The sequence below is a fragment of the Podarcis raffonei genome, chromosome 11, assembly GCF_027172205.1.
Source record: "Podarcis raffonei isolate rPodRaf1 chromosome 11, rPodRaf1.pri, whole genome shotgun sequence".
NCBI lineage: Eukaryota > Metazoa > Chordata > Lepidosauria > Squamata > Lacertidae > Podarcis > Podarcis raffonei.
The window spans coordinates 30554378-30570981 of NC_070612.1; the positions used below are offsets into that span (position 1 = coordinate 30554378).

General features: G+C 40.9%; 1 protein-coding gene across 1 annotated transcript in view; it reads left to right on the plus strand.

Moving 5' to 3' along the window:
- The first annotated feature begins 744 nt into the window (after positions 1-744).
- Positions 745-16604, plus strand: part of ZNF366 (zinc finger protein 366) — a 33385-nt gene continuing 17525 nt past the window's right edge. Inside the window, exon 1 of the mRNA XM_053408440.1 lies at positions 745-908. The gene's annotated coding sequence lies outside the window, so the exon portion shown is untranslated. The remainder of the gene's footprint in view (positions 909-16604) is intronic.

A 16604-nucleotide genomic window follows, 5' to 3' on the forward strand; every position in this document is an offset into this window, starting at 1 on the left:
TTCCTATCTTTGCTCAAGCCATGTTCATGTGTCAGAAGAACTCCTGTAGTAACCATCCCTCAACACAGGGGCAACAGATCTGCCCCTCCTGGCAAGAGCACAATGATCACTATTGCAATAAATGATCTTTTGGGATAGTGCTTGTGGCAAGCAGCAATTTTCTCATATATATATATGAGACTTTCTTCTGAATAAACATGCTTATGATTACACTTCAGTTTTATATTATCACCTCATCAAAAGCACACAAAAAGCCTGAACCCATTTTCTTTCTTTATGTACATTTATTCTTTAATAAACGTTCTATTGAGGCTATTAGTTTTATTTGTGTACACCGAGATCTTTTCCCCGTCTTTGAATTGCCTTGTATATTTTCCCTGCCTGTATTCTTCTGGCTAGGGCTGTTAAAATGCTTCTAGATATGGGCATCTTAATCCCCAAAGGCAAGGCTCTACGTTTTGGAACATTGTGTTTGTTTTGATCGCATTCCACCCATCGAGTTATAAATTACACCCTACGAAATCCATCATAAAGATATAATACTTGAGGAATTTCTTTTGGTTTAGTGATATTTATTTTTCCAACCATTTTGTTTGAGAGAAAATGAGATGGCTATCTGCCGTTTCCTTATTTTTTTTGCAGGAAAGCTAAAGGGCTGTTGACTTCCTCTCCCCTCCCTTCCTTCCTTCTTTCTGAAGGTACAGAACTCATCTGAGAGAAGAAAATGAAAAAAAAACCCAACAACCCCAGAACGAAGTGATTGTTCCTGTTCTCTTTCTTAAGTCATTTGAAACACTGTCCCTCCTTATTTTCTAAATCAACCACAGTTCCCTACTCAAGAAGCGACAGAAGCTGCCAATTAGGAAGCAGGTACAGAACTTGGGCCACCAGAGCAGTGTCAGCAGCTGGTAAGTTAAACTTCCCAATGTACTGAAGGTAACAATGTGAAACTTTAATAAATTCAGGAGATATCCCAGGGAAATGCTGCTTTGGGCTGGACTATGCTCCAGTTTTCCATTTACTGAAGCAAGGGATCAGAGATCTAAGAGACAGAAAGATGGATAATTTCAGCAGAAAGGGAACTGTTAAAAGTTTCTCAGTGTATTTTAACATTGCCATATTCTCTTATTTTAAAGGATTATTCCTATTCTCCAGCCACATAAAACAAAATGAGCATCTTGATTACAGAATGTTATGACCAGAGATGAAAGGATCTGTCAATTTCAGTTCTTCTCTTCAAGTTTCTCAGTTTCCCTCTCTTAAATTCAGTTTTCTACATTTGCAGCAAGTTGTGATTTTTTTAAATAAAAAAAGAGTTGTCATGAAAATTCATCTGCATTTTAGTGTGAATTTCTCCTACTAGACATATTTTTATATGCAGTTTTTACTATTACATACTTTTTTTTTACAACATTTTTCTAATATAATGTATTTTTACATGCTATTTTCACTAAGAGCTTCATTTTTGTGCACACTCTCCCCTAATATGTACATTTGTGTAAACACCGGCTGGTTGGAGAACTGCATCACAACATTCGGTTAATTGCGAATTTTGAAGGATAGCTGTGCTTTGGTTCACATTATGTTTTTTTTAAGTGTGGATTTGATACATTTGGCTTTAAATGGAAACTTAATTGAATTTCTCCTCTATCACTAGTTACATCTGCATTCTTTATAAGGGATTGCTTGCCCTCATAGCAGCACCAGTGTCCTTTAGTACTGCAAACATCTGTTTTAGAAAAATCTAAATCATATAACCGTTTCACTGCTCTGAAACCACAAGTTGTTGTTCTTGTTGTTCTTGCTTTTTTGTGCCCCAAATAGTGGGAAAGTAGAAAAGTATTGAAGGCATGGAATTTAATTCCCTAGTTCCTTTTGGGAGTCTTGTAGTAGGCAGCTGTTACACAGGCTCAGGAACTGGCTTGTTATATTTTGGTTATAGTAGAAACCTAACCATGGGTCAAGTGTGTATATGTGCACATTGTGAATATATCTGGAATGAGCAGGGGTAGGGTTGCCTGGCCTAGAATTGTAGTGTGCCTTGATTCACCTGGGAATTATTATTATTATTATTATTATTATTATTATTATTATTATTATACCCCACCCATCTGGCTGGGTTTCCCCAGCCACTCTGGGTGGCTTTCAATGGAGCATTAAAAACAGAATAAAACTTGAAACATTAAAAACTTTCCTAAACAGGGCTGCCTTCAGATGTCTCCTAAAAGTCAGATAGTTGTTTATTTCTTTGACATCTGATGGGAGCGCATCTGCTCTTTTCTTGTGGCTGACGTGTGAAGAACTGAATAGTCTTTTGATCCCTACTACTTCTGTGATAAAGCAGAGGATATAATATGGGAACACTATTTCACATTTCACATGTTAATTCTTCACATCTCATGTGTCTTCACTCTTGAGAGTGTACCATACCAGTGAACCTGCTGAACTGCATCGTAAGCAGGGATTTCTGGAACTCTGTTATGTACAAAAACAATTGCAAGCAGTTGTGTTTGTCTTTAAAAAAAGGCAATATATTGATCAATGGTAATATTTCTCTCAAGGAAATTAGAGTTTTAAGGCTGCATTCCATTAGCCTAGCAGTAAACCCTATTCAACTCAACAGGACTCAATCCTATAATGTATAGGATTGCATTATAAAGGCTTCAAGTCGTGATTTTGTAGGCTCAGTCATTAATTGTGCCATACCAGGATCTTGTTAGAGGTATTTTTCAGCTACTGATTACATGGTAAGAAGCTGAGGTGTAGTAAAAATGTGACTTAATAGAAAAGGCTGAATTTATGGGAGATGATGCAATGAAGGTGTTTAAAATATGAGCATGAATTGTTCATATGATACACAAACTCCAGGTAAGAGGCCTGTTGTAGGGTAGAGCTGTGTTTTCATTACGGCTGTAATCCTATATACACTTACTGTGGAGTGCACCCCACTGAACTCAGCAGCACACTTACAAATAAACATGCAAAGGGTGGTGCTATATGTTTGGTGAAGATTTGCCCCAGAGATCTAGCACTGAGTCTTTTCTTAATGGAAGAATGTGATGTTGTTCAAAGCTAACCAGACTATGATGATGAATACAGCCATCCTCAACCCAGTGTTTTCCAGATGTTTCCACTTATGCCTTCCACAGATTCAGCTAGCACAGTCGTGCTGCCTGGGACTGATGGAAGTTGTGGTCCAAAACACATTACCTGATATATTAGATAACAACAGCATTAGATATTACCAAAACAGCTATATTGCTAAAGGGAGACTCACCCCTCTGCACTGATTATATGGGAAGTTCAGCAGCCCTTAAAGCTCCGCCATTTTGCAGTCTTAGATCAATGCCTTCTTATTTGACTTGGGACTCTTTTGCGTCTCCATTTTTTGAGGCAGTTGGGTCATGAAATTGTAAGCCTCCTTGAATGCTTTAAAAAGTGGGAAGATCTCTTGGGGGCTTAGCTCCAATGCTGTGACTCACAAGCCCATCACTGCTTTTGTGTCAATAACATTGGAATACTATAGAAAACTTCTGTATAATGGGTCAAACCCTTGGTCTGCCTAACTTCAGTGATGTCTACACTCACTGGTAGTAGCCCTTCAGAGTTTCAGAAGAGGGTCTTTCTCAGCCCTACCTGGAGTTGTCAGAGGCGGAACTCCTAGAACCTTCTGCATGGAAAGTAGATTGTCTACCACTGGGCTACAGCCCTTCATCCCCAAAGTGGAAGCCATTTCCCAAAGGGAGCAGCTGTTTGCTGGCCTGACGTGGCATGGCAGTGCCACAAAAGGACATGGTTAGTGTGGTCTGTCAAGCACAGGACAGTGGTGGTAAGGGAGCAGAGGCCCATCCTCTCCCCTTGCAGAGAATTCTGTGAATTTGTTTTTCTCATAGCGAACACCTCAAAGCAAACAGCTTAAGAACATAATAATGTCCAGATCAAAGGCCTGTCTAGTCCAGCGTTTTGTGGCCAACCAGATGCTTATGGGAATCCCACAAGCAGGACCTGAACACAATAGCACTCTCATGTTTGTGACTGATATTTAGAAGCATACCACATAATGGCATAATAGTTTTCTGGCTAAGAATTTCTATGTCAGTGCCTTTCCTCGTGAAGAATTGGGTCAGTGTTGCGCTGAAATAGAGCAAGTAATTACCTCTGCCTTGTAGTTAAGGTTTATGGTATAAACCAGGAAAGGGAAACAAATCATAGAATCGTAGAATTGTAGAGTTGGAAAGGACCCCAAGTATTATCTAGATTCTAGAACAATCCCCTTGAGATGTTGGTGGACTCCAGTTCCCATCAGCCCCAGCCTGAATGGCCTGTGGTAAGGGAGATTGGGAGGATCTGTGGCAAGGGATGGGACCTACATCTGAAGGGCCACAGGTTCCCCATTTCTGGTATAAATGATTCCATGCTGGATCAGATCAAAGGTCCATATAGTCTGTTTCTCACTGCAGCCAAGCAGACAGGATTGGCGTGTGTGTGTCTGTGTGTGTGTGTGTGCTTGCAGATTGGGTATTTTTTTATGGGGGGGGAGGGATCAGGGATCCACATAAGTACAAGTGTTTTTCTAGTGTCACGTGAAATTGTCAGGGGGGGGAATGCCAGTCCCCATTTAATTTTTATTTATTTATTTAACAGAAGCTGTACACCACTTAATCAAAATAATGCAAGTGATTTACATAAAATATAAAATATACATTAAAACTACTGATAAAAAGCCGGAAGTTAAGAACAGGTTGACCTAATGAAAAATTTCAAAATTCAGACAATACCCTTTCTGGGGAAATCCTGATAATTAAAAAAAAAACAAAATGAAATGAAATACTCTGTTGCTAGTGACCTGTTTACAGTATGAAAGCCCCATCTGGAAACACCCTGAGAGTCACAAAACTAGTGTCAAAGAAATGCTAGATCTTTGGTTTACCTTCTGAGTAATCCGCTGGCATTCAACAGGGTTTTTTGTGTGTGTGAATTCATTTTAAAGGTTCATAAGACTACTTGGTTGGTTGGTTAATGGGCTTATTTGTTCCTTCTAGTAAAAAAAGAAGGAAACGTGAGGGGGGGAAAAACAACAACAACATATTGCATATCATTGCTTAGGTATGGATACTGGAAGATATATATATATTTAAGTATATTAAGAGTTTTCCAAAATGTGTAGCCCCAGTTACTTTAGAGATTATACCAGTGTTGTGTTTTATGAGACAATGTATTCTTGCTGTTCTTGTTATATTGCATTTAATATTCAAAATGTTTAATATTTTAAAAATAATTTTTATATTAAATGATTTATTAAATATTTCACATTAACTTGTAGATTCTTGCAGAGATTGTGACTATTTCATTCCAAAAAATAAAATAAATCTTCTGAAACTGGAGTGGAAGATTTAGTGCCAAATAAAATCAGAGTAGCTGTTCTTTGAGGGGAAACAGTTGTGTAGTTGTCCGTGCAGAATATGGGCAATTTCTAGGCAGATTGTTCATTTCCTGATTTAAAACATTTACACCCTGGACCTAACGGTTAGGGGTCCTTTTACCTTTACCTTTAGGCTCAGATGTTCAAATCCACCAGGAGCTGTGCATTCAATATTGTGGGTCCATTTTTTAAAAAATTAGTTTAATTAGAGATTTTCCTGCGTCACAAAACAAGCAAACAGGGAAAAGTACATATAGCACCTTCTTTTTCACAGTTGGTTTACCTTTTATATGAGACACTATCATTCTAGATCGCATTCAGTTGGGGGGGGAGAGAAAGGGAGGGACAGAGATGAGAGGGTAATGTTCTTTTGTTCTATAGCATAGCGTTTGTGTAGTATATTGTGATCCTTTATGTTCCACCTTGCCCTTTAAGATGAACCACAAACACCTTTGTGTGACTAAAGTGTTGCTAGAAGCAGCCAAAAAGCCCTGGCCCATGCACACTTAGTCTGGAATGGTGAACGCTTCCTAAATTGTACTGCTCTATGTGATTGTTTCGGATGGACATGATTGCTGCCTTGCTGAAGTCACAGCCTGTCTTTCTTACTTGTGTTCTTCAACAACCCTTAAAAGGGTTATCACGTCTTCAGTTCCACTTTAGTAATGTGGATGGGAACTGAATGAAGATAGGAAGTGGTTCTTGTTGGGGAAATGCCTCATTCTGTAGTCCAAATCAGCACCTGAAGGTAATTTCCAATAGAGAAGTGAGATGTCAGCCAGCCTTTCCTTATGCACATCTCTGTGTGTCTACTTTACTGCTGTCTATTTCCAACTCATTCAAGGTCATGGGCAACTTGAGCAGCTTTCTACTGGCTTCCAGTTCCAACACCATTAATCAAAACAGTTAAAGAAATGCAAACTTTAAAGCAATGCTCCTTTGGTGCCACCCTGAGCTCATTTGGGTAGAACAGAGGGGTTAGAAATGTAACAAACAAACAAAAAAACTGCTATGTGAGCAGCTCACCACAGCACTGCTTCTTTTGCTGCTGTTCCACTGTCAGGACTGGGATGAGTCACCAACTGGGAACCAAAAGCCCAAAGAACAAGTTGAGAACAAAGCCAGGAGGCAGGACTGAGGGACAAGCCCAAAGCCCAAGCAAGGATATAGGAACATTACAATTCAGGTTTGCTGACCTCTCCCCACAACTGACTTAATTTGTTTATGTAGATGAAGGTTGTATGTATATCTATTACTGTTCTTGAAACCCTTTCCATTGGAAAGAATGTAAACTTATTTACATACCAATGCATTATCAGTTCAAGAATATTTTTGTATTTATGAGAATAATTTTTTCTTTGGGGAATACTGCCTTTCTTTATCACATTCCCCCACCCCTTAAAAAAGTACCCTTTAGGAGTACAACAGACTACACCAGTGTTCTTCAGCCTTGTGTTCCAAGATCATTGTTGGACTATGTTGAACTCCACCCATCCCCAGATTGTGTAGCCAATAGGAAGGGATGCTGGGAATTGTAGTACAACAACATTTGGACTCAAAGTTGAAGAACACTGAACTAGACAATGGCATAACTTGTGTGGTGTCCTTCAGATGTTGTTGAATTCCATCTCCCATTAACCCTTGGCTGTGTTGGCTGGGCATAATGAGAGTTGTCATTCAACATCTGGAGGTCACCACATTTAAGTCCCACTGTCTGAATATCCTAAACTCATTTACCTGAGAGTAAGCCTTGCTAAACACAGAAGGGCTTACTTCTGAGCAACATTAAAAAAATTGTTCTGATTATGTTCAGTATGATTGAATATTGTGTTCAATATTATGTACTCCCATACAGAGGGGGCACTGAGTGACTGAGAAAGTTGTGGACCCTGTAGATTTATTCCTCCTTTAAATCCACTCCAACACATTCCTGATCCACCCTCAACACAGTGTCATGTGTTGGTCTCCCAAAGGAGCGCACAAGGCAAGGCAAGTTAGTTGTTTCAGCACTAAGGAGAGCTCCTAGTGAGAAACTTGTTCCAAAAAGTGAACTTAAGTCTTTTGAGCGTCTGCCTCCAGTCCACCTCTGTTCCCTTTTAGAGGTCTAGAGTTTTTTAAAGAACCAGCCCTCTGACCAGAAGGTAGGCAGTTCTCCTAAGCTCCATGGTCTGCAGCCCGGTGTGCTCTTTGTGCTGTTGGACTGGTGAGGTACTGTGAGAGGCACAGGCGAAGGCACCCCTGAAGGTCCTAGCTCTAATTCTGAAGGCCCTGGTGCTCTGGGATGTGGCTCAGTGGGCTCCTTCCTGCCAGTTTCTGGTTCAGTGGTCCCATAAGTTTTAGGCTTGGGGCCAGAAACATGGTCTGTCTCCTAGTGGGTAACCCTGTAGACTCTGTCTCAGTATCCTGGTCACTGCTTGATTCAGGGGTCATGACACATTCTGCCCCTTTGTCTTTAGCAGTGCTGGAACTCTGACATCAGTAAGGTCAAGGCTGCAGAGGTTTCCATGGTGGTAGGAAGTAGTCTTGGATATCCCTTTCTGATGTCAGACCATCCTCAGAGAGGGAGACCTGAAACACCCAATGGATGGAAGGAGGGAGAAGTGCTGACCAGAGAAGAATGGCAGATTAAACTGATGGAGTATGCAGAGATGGCGAGACTGACGGGAAAGATCAGAAACCAGGAAGATCAAGTATTTCTAAAAGACGAATAAATTTTTAACATATTTAAAAGACCACTGTAAACAGTTAAAATCATTGGCAGGGATACAATGACACTTGTAATATGAAATGAACTATGGTAACTATGGAAATATAACAGATAGATAATGGTAAAAGATGCAGTGTGTGTGTGTAGAATCCAGGGAGGGAGGGAGGAGGTCCGAAGGTTTGAAATAACCTTTTAATGTTTTGAAATGGTTAAAGTTAAAATGTATAAAATTATGTAAAACGAATAAAACAAATTATAAAAAAGAAAAGAAATGAAACACCCAAAGGCCCCTGGGATACCCTTTCAAGGGTCATAGGATTTGCAGCCTTAGCAAATTTTATATTGATATCATTGATTTCATCAATACAAAAGACAACATTTGAATGTCAAATGCTGGTTTCAAACTTCAAATGGTTGCATTTTTACACCAACATTTGGACACTCAGCAACTTATGAAATATAAAACCTTTCAGTTCAGCTCTGCTGGACAAGTTCTTATTATAATTGACCTGTTTTGCGGGCATCATGTGAACATCAGACTGTAAGACCATTGATAACTAAATTGCTAACTAATTGTTATTTTAAGGTTGAAATTATTAGTTTGATATTAACTGAGAGTTTTGTTTTAAACTGAAAAGTGGGCTGCAAATACCTTAAATAAGAAATTATGAAATTGAAATTGAAAAGTGTCTAATCTCCAAACTTTTAAACTGGGAATACTCATGATTTTAAAAGGTGAAATACCCCAATTGACTATAATTGCAGGCTTAAAGCCAAGTCCACCCACTTAAGTGCTTTGTGAATTAGAATTCTTTGGGACAGAATATGCATCCCTAAATACATAGTCAGCATCTTTTATGAAGTATGTCCCAGATGTGATGTGCGGATATCCTTGACACCTATATTTAAAAATTGATTTCTGTAATGTTCCTGTATGCAGACTTTATTTCTGGAAGAACTTGATGTGCTTGATCTTGTGTCACTCAAATAGCTTTTCCTAATGTGATAACAACTCCTAAGGCATTTTGTGAAAATATTTGAGATGAGCTATAAAATTATTCTGATTAGGCTGTGCTTCCCTTTGCTTCATGGGAAAGATATGCTAAAGTTGCTGTCGCCTCTGCACTTGGTTCAGGGGGGCTTAAAATCTCCATGGAAATGTCAGCAATAGAAGGAGGATAGAGAGAACAGAGGCAAGAGGGGGTTGAGTCACGGCTTCAGAATTAATTCCCTGTAGGCTGAATATGTGAATGGCAGATGTGTTATACTCCAAGTGGCATTTTACATATGACCAGAATGGCAACAAACAGAGGAGAGATTCTCAACCTGTGTGGCAAAGACTAAGAAACAAATGAGATCAACAGGAACTCCTGTGCTTCATAATGGCAATGGGGCAGAAGAGGGGTGGAGGAGAAATTCAATTCAGGTTGCATTAAACTCAAACTTTCCTAATTTTCATTTCCCAAAACAATAAACAAACTAAAACACAGTGTTTGGGAATTTAGAGGGAATGTAAGTAAGATTATAAAATGGTGTGTGGCATAGGGAACATGAACACAGAAAATGCATCTCTCACAACACTAGACCTCATGAACTTCCGATGAAGCTGAATGTTGGGTCAGATTCGGGACAGATAAAAGAAAGTACTTCTTTATGCAGTGTACAGTGGTACCTCGGGTTACATACGTCAAATCTGTGTCCAGGGCAGCTGTTTACCAGCTCCATCTGGTACATAGGGTGAGACCCTATCTGCCTGCGGACTGTCTCGCCAGAGTGGTGCATGCTCTGGTTATCTCCCACTTGGACTACTGCAATGCACTCTACGTGGGGCTACCTTTGAAGGTGACTCGGAAACTACAACTAATCCAGAATGCAGCAGCTAGGCTGGTGACTGGGGGTGGCCGCCGAGACCATATAACACCGGTCTTGAAAGACCTACATTGGCTCCCAGTACGTTTCCGAGCACAATTCAAAGTGTTGGTGCTGACCTTTAAAGCCCTAAACGGCCTCGGTCCAGTATACCTGAAGGAGCATCTCCACCCCCATCATTCTGCCCGGACGCTGAGGTCCAGCGCCGAGGGCCTTCTGGCGGTTCCCTCATTGTGAGAAGCAAAGCTACAGGGAACCAGGCAGAGGGCCTTCTCGGTAGTGGCACCCGCCCTGTGGAACGCCCTTCCAGCAGATGTCAAAGCGATAAACAACTACCTGACATTCAGAAGATATCTTAAGGCAGCCCTGTTCAGGGAAGTTTTTAACGTGTGATATTTTACTGTATTTTTGGTTTCTATGGAAGCTGCCCAGAGTGGCTGGGTAGGCCCAGCCAGATGGGCAGGGTATAAATAATAAATTATTATTATATTATTATTATTCAGGTTACATATGCTTCAGGTTACAGACTCCGCTAACTCAGAAATAGTGTTTCAGGTTAAGAACTTTGCTTCAGGATGAGAACAGAAATCGTGCTCCAGCGGCGCGGCAGCAGCAGGAGGCCCCATTAGCTAAAGTGGTGCTTCAGGTTAAGAACAGTTTCAGGTTAAGAATGGACCTCCGGAACAAATTAAGTACTTAACCTGAGGTACCACTGTATAGTTAAACTATTGCTCCCACAGGAGGCAATGATGGCCACCAAATTGGATGGCTTTAAAAAAGGGTTGCTGGAAACCACAAGAGAAGAGCGTGCTTTGTGCTTGGGTCCCACTTGTAGATTTCCCTCAGACACCTGGCTGGCCACTGTGAGAAATGGATGCCAGAGTAGATGGGCCACGGGCCTCATCCAGCAGGGTTTTTCTGATGATGTTCTTACAGTTCAAAATTCACACTTCTCTGAATTTTGCAATGCCATTTTCCAGCCAAGCAATGTGCACAAACAGACATGATTGTGCACAGAAAAACATAGTGAAAAATGGCATGATTAAGGAAACACACACAGTAAGGGAAATTGCTTTTCCATGTATACATAGACAAAATTGCATACCGAAATGTGTATATTAGGCAAAATTGCACACAAAAATGTATATTAGCAATTCACACTAAAATGCTGATTAATTTTCACAAGGACTTAACAACAACAAAAACCACCCACTGATGTGAAAATGTGGAGAGTCAAAATAGGAAAGGGGAACAGGAGCTAATGTGACCGTATAAATTGTTAATTCAAATATATACCAGACTGCTAACCACAACACAAAAGTCTCAAGGAAAGCTAGCCAGATGTTCTCGCATTTCTCTTCTTTGTGATCGCGCTGATACTTTGCCAGCTCAAGGAAGGACAGAGAGTGCAAATCATTAATCTGTTGTTGTATGGGAGGCAATCACTTCTGCTTCCAGTGTTCAAGCACTATGCATTTTGGCTGACCCTAAAGCACTCATTACCTAGTTCATGACCCAGCAGTGCATTTCAATTTATTTGCAGAACTTGATAAGTAGTCATGCAAACTTGCTTTAAATACTACTACTACTACTACTACTAATAATAATAATAATGCAACACAGATTTACAACATCCCTTGCATTTATTTGACCCTGATTTGGACTGAGACTGAACACAAGTAAGGGTTCATTATACCTTTGCCTCCCATGCTGATTTTCTGCTACAGGTTACAACATCCCCCAAACTGCTCTTATGATGTAAGAGAAAACATACAGATATTAATATGTGAGTCTGTGTCTTTTAACCTCTGAAATTAATGGCTGTTTCATGGGGGCCATTTACATCAAGGAACTGATGTGGGGCTAAAGGCAAAACCCCTCTCTTTTTGCACTGTACCACTGACCCCCATCACTTTGCCCTTCTTCAACAAATCTCAGAACTCCTCTTTCCTTTCGAGTTTGGCCCTCAGTAGCCATTTCACTTTGTCAGAGACTTGCTTTGCCTGTGACATCTTTTATCAGTGCACTGTGGGAGTGTTGCTATCTTGAGAATAGGCCAGAGCTTAGTGGCGGAGCACATGCCTGGCATGCAGAAAATACCACGTTCATTCTTTGGCCTTTCCAGTTAAAGGAAGGAGTGCTGAGAAGGACTCAGGGGAGTTGCTGTCACCAGAGACAGGATTGGGCAAAATGATGACCCCGTTCTGTACAAGGCAGCCTCATCTGTGGATGCCATCAGAAGCAAATCGCTTTTTCTTGTAATTTTATATCTCTGTAGGAAAGGATTGTTTCTCCTCCCGCAAGCCTGGCACTTCCCTCTGTGGGAAATAAGAGCCTATAATTTAAAGATCCTGGGTTATCTGCACACCTCCCACACACAGCGAGTTCAGCTACTTTTTCATCTAATCATCTGTACCATGAAAGTAGAGCCGACTCTCTAACTTGGTTCAGTTATATAATAGATGTTGGTACTGGTTTAAAGTTGCTCACGTACAGCAAAGTGAAAGCAAATTCCCATCCATGCACAACTCCATTCCAAATGGCGATGGCCATTTGATAAGATAACAAGAACCTAAGACAAACCTGCTGGATCAGCCCGATGGCCCATCTAGTCCAGCATCCTGTTCTCACAGTGGCCAACCAGCTGCTGTTGGCAAGCCTGCGAGCAGGACATTATCGCAAGAGCACTCTCCTCTCCTGTGGTTAATGGCAGCTGGTACTCAGAGCCATAATGCCACTGACAGTGGACAAGGAACAGAGAAATCCTGGCTAGAAGCCACCAATAGCCTTGTCCTCTATGAATTGGTCCAATTCGCTTTTAAAGCCACCCAAGCTGGTGGCAATCGCTGCAGGTACTGGCTGCCGGTGGAGTACAGGGTCAGGTTTAAGGTGCTGGTTTTGACCTTTAAAGCCCTATGTGGCCTAGGACCCACATACCTATGGGACCGCCTCTCCTGGTATGCCCCATGGAGGACCTTAAGGTCCACAAGTAACAACACTTTGGAGGTCCTGAGCCTCAAGGAGGTTAGATTGGTTTCAACTAGGGCCAGGGCCTTTTCAGCATTGGCCCTGACGTGGTGGAACGCTCTGTCACAAGAGACTAGGGCCCTGCAGGACTTGACATCTTTCCGCAGGGCCTGCAAGACAGAGCTGTTCCACCTGGCCTTTGGTTTGGACTTGGTCTGACCCTTATGTTTCCCTCCCCTTATGGTCTTGATTTATCAGCTACTTTAAAATAAGGCTGCATTTTAAATTGCATTTTAACTTGAATTTTAAATTGGTTTCCCCCCTTCCCCCCATTATGTTTTTACTGTGATTTTATTGGTATTAGCCTGGCTCTGGCTGGGGAGGGCGGGATATAAATAAAATTTATTATTATTATTATTGATCTACTACCAAGGGGTTATGTGCACAACCTGGATGCACTGGGGCTAGAAATGGGGAGAAATTCAGTTTACATTGCAATGCAGGGTCTGCAAGCCTTGACCAGGGCTGAGGCTGGGGTTGACAAAATGGAGGTCCTTGCCAACAGAGGTCTGGCATCTTCTTAAAACTGTATTGTTCAGATAAGTCGTGTCCCCCCCCCCCAAAAAAAACCCTGTGATTCTTTAACAAGCAGTTCCTACAGATGAATTTTATGTTTTTATTATCTTTTTTGCAACGCTGTGCTTTTCGTCTGCATACCGCCTTGGGATATTTGGTATGAAAGCACACTTTATCAATATTTTAATAAGTAAATGATGCAAACTTACCTTCTCCGCTCTCACCGGAACAACACCCGAACGAAAGGACTGCAGCTATCCTTCAAAGCTTGTACTCCTCTGAATTTTGTGGTGCAGGCCCTCCAACAGAGGGTCATAAAAAGAAGAGTAGCTGGTAGAGATGAGAGGTGGTTCTTGGCTGCCCCCCAACCCCGGGCACTGATGTAATTGAGGCTATGCCACCAAGGAGAGGGAAAGGGGTGAAGAAATAGGGAAGTTTTCATGGTGCGAATAAATCTGTGGAACCAGCCTGGTGCTCTCACCAAAGCATCTGTGGTAACCTCCCAACCTTGCCCTTCTCCCTCAGAGTAAGACACAGCAACGCCGGTACTGGGAGGTCAGGAAAGCGCTGCTGCCCTCGTTGCTGGCTACTTCTGTACAAAAATGCATATTTGGGGAGGGGGGCAGCAGGGGAAGATTACAAAGAAATGGCTTGCCAAAATGTCTGTTTTGGGTAAAATTGCATACAAAGATGTGAGCCTTGGGAGAAAAGTGCAGTAAAATGCTGCAAATTTATGTGGAACTGTGGAGAACTGAACTTAAATGTGGAAAAACAACCAGAGAGAAATCAAAACTGACCTATTAATCTGTCCCTAATTGGAACCTAGAGGTTTTCATGTAGGAGCAGAAGTCTATACCAAGGTCCTTCATTCATTGGCCTTTCAGAGATGCTGATTTAATCAGGTGAAAGTCTAATTTCCGCAGGTGAAATTTGTTCATTTTACATTTTGCTTGGTCTCTACTTCCAAGTTTATTTTAATCTGAAAGAGTATATTTCTGTGTGGTTCCCAGGATTCTGCTCAGTGACCTTATGATATTGGCATGTTGCCAAATATAACCTCACAGTGATGTTCCGGTCTCTCTAGGGCAGCCGGGTTCTAACCATTCTGCAGCTCTGGGGAAGTTAGAACCTCGGCATAGCATGGTGGCTTTGGAAGACTAAAGCAATGGGAATGAATAAAAACAAGAGTTCAGATGCTTTTTATAGAAACAATGTATTGGGCGTGCCGCTGATATCATATAGGTGCTCATTTTGAGCTGACAGGTTTGTCCTGTGTAAAATATAGAAGGGCATTGTTGGCAAATGATGACATTAGCAACTAAGCAGATGAAAGAACCCCCTGATGTGAATGGATTTTTTCGGTCCTGCAATATTGCTCCTCAAGTAGAAATGGAGACAAAGTTGGCATCCGCTTGTGTCACGGAGACTAATACAGTGGTACCTCGGGTTAAAAACTTAATTTGTTCTGGAGGTCCATTCTTAACCTGAAACTGTTCTTAACCTGAGGTACCACTTTAGCTGCTGCCTTGGCACAATTTCTGTTCTCATCCTGAAGCAAAGTTCTTTACCCAAGGTACTATTTCTGGGTTAGCGGAGTCTGTAACCTGAAGCATCTGTAACCCGAGGTACCACTGTACAGCTACCTCCCTAGAAATTGTTAGCATGGATATAGTGAGCATCTCAGAAACTTAGTCAGATTGTGAGAATCAATGGGATACAGTTGTTCCTAGATATAAACTTACAGAAAGGAGGTTGCACTGGCAATACTGCTGCTCAGTAGGCCAAAAATTAACAGTGTAGTTCTAAGCACATAACTTCCACTGAACTAATGATATTAGATAGGCACCTTCATTGCCCTCTTTTCAGTACAGTGGTGCCTCGCAAGACGAAATTAATTCGTTCCGCGAGTCTTTTCGTCTTGCGATGTTTTTCGTCTTGCGAAGCATGATCCGTCGCAACTGCACCTCTTCAAGCGGCTTTAAGAAAAAAGCGAACAAACTCGCAATACGTTTTCGTCTTGCGAAGCAAGCCCATAGGGAAAATCGTCTTGTGAAGCAACGCAAAAACCGAAAAACCCTTTCGTCTTGCGCGTTTTTCGTCTTGCGAGGCACCACTGTACAGCTAAAAACTATTTTGTTTAGAGAAGGCTACACAGACATGCAGTTTTATTGTGTCCAAGTTGTTTTTCAAATATGTTGATTTTTATCTATATTTTGATAATTTTATTATTTAAAGTATGTTTATATTGCTATTCTTTTTTAAAATATCATTTTATGTAAATTGCTTAGAGGTTGTTATTATTATTAAGTGGTATATAAATCTTATTAGAGAAATAGAGTATTAAAATGTGCTAATTAGGGCTTATACTAGTATAGTAAGGGTACTTAGGATTGTGCTGCACATCACAGAACTTTTTGTGCGTAGAAAGAGCAAACCAAAAAAAGCTGATGCAGAGATGGAAAAAAAGTAATGTGGGGGGACTGAAAACTGAAAATGAATGACTTTAGTCATCCTAATGTTGATTAGATAAATGTATAGCCAGATGAAGACGAAGATACAAAGGGGAAAACTCTAGTACTTTGTAGTAGTAAACTGCATTGAATATAAGAGATCTACTTCTGAATAACCACTTTAGGCCTGAATGTCACTGACACTTGGGAGGATGCTATACTTGTTTTAATATTTAGCCGTGTCCAGAATTTGGTTAAAGGTGTCAGTGTTAGCAAACCGCTTTGGGAAAGTGACCCCAACACTTTCAATTTCAATATATATGAATGAGTGGGAAATTGTCTAGAAAATTCAACACTATCTTTTCCTTTTTTACCTAGGGTTGCCATATTTCAAAAAGTAAGAAACCAGGAGCTTTTTTAAGGAAACCATTAAAATTGTTGCACTGTTTTTAGGAAAACCGGAAAGTTGTTGAGCTTCTTTTAGACAAACCCCAAATTTATTGAGCCTTTGGACGTTGAATCCACCTTTGAAATCCCGCTAATGTCCAGGAAAATCTGGACATATGGCAGCCCTATTTTACCAAGAAGAGGAAATTTCATAACAGTGAGGGGA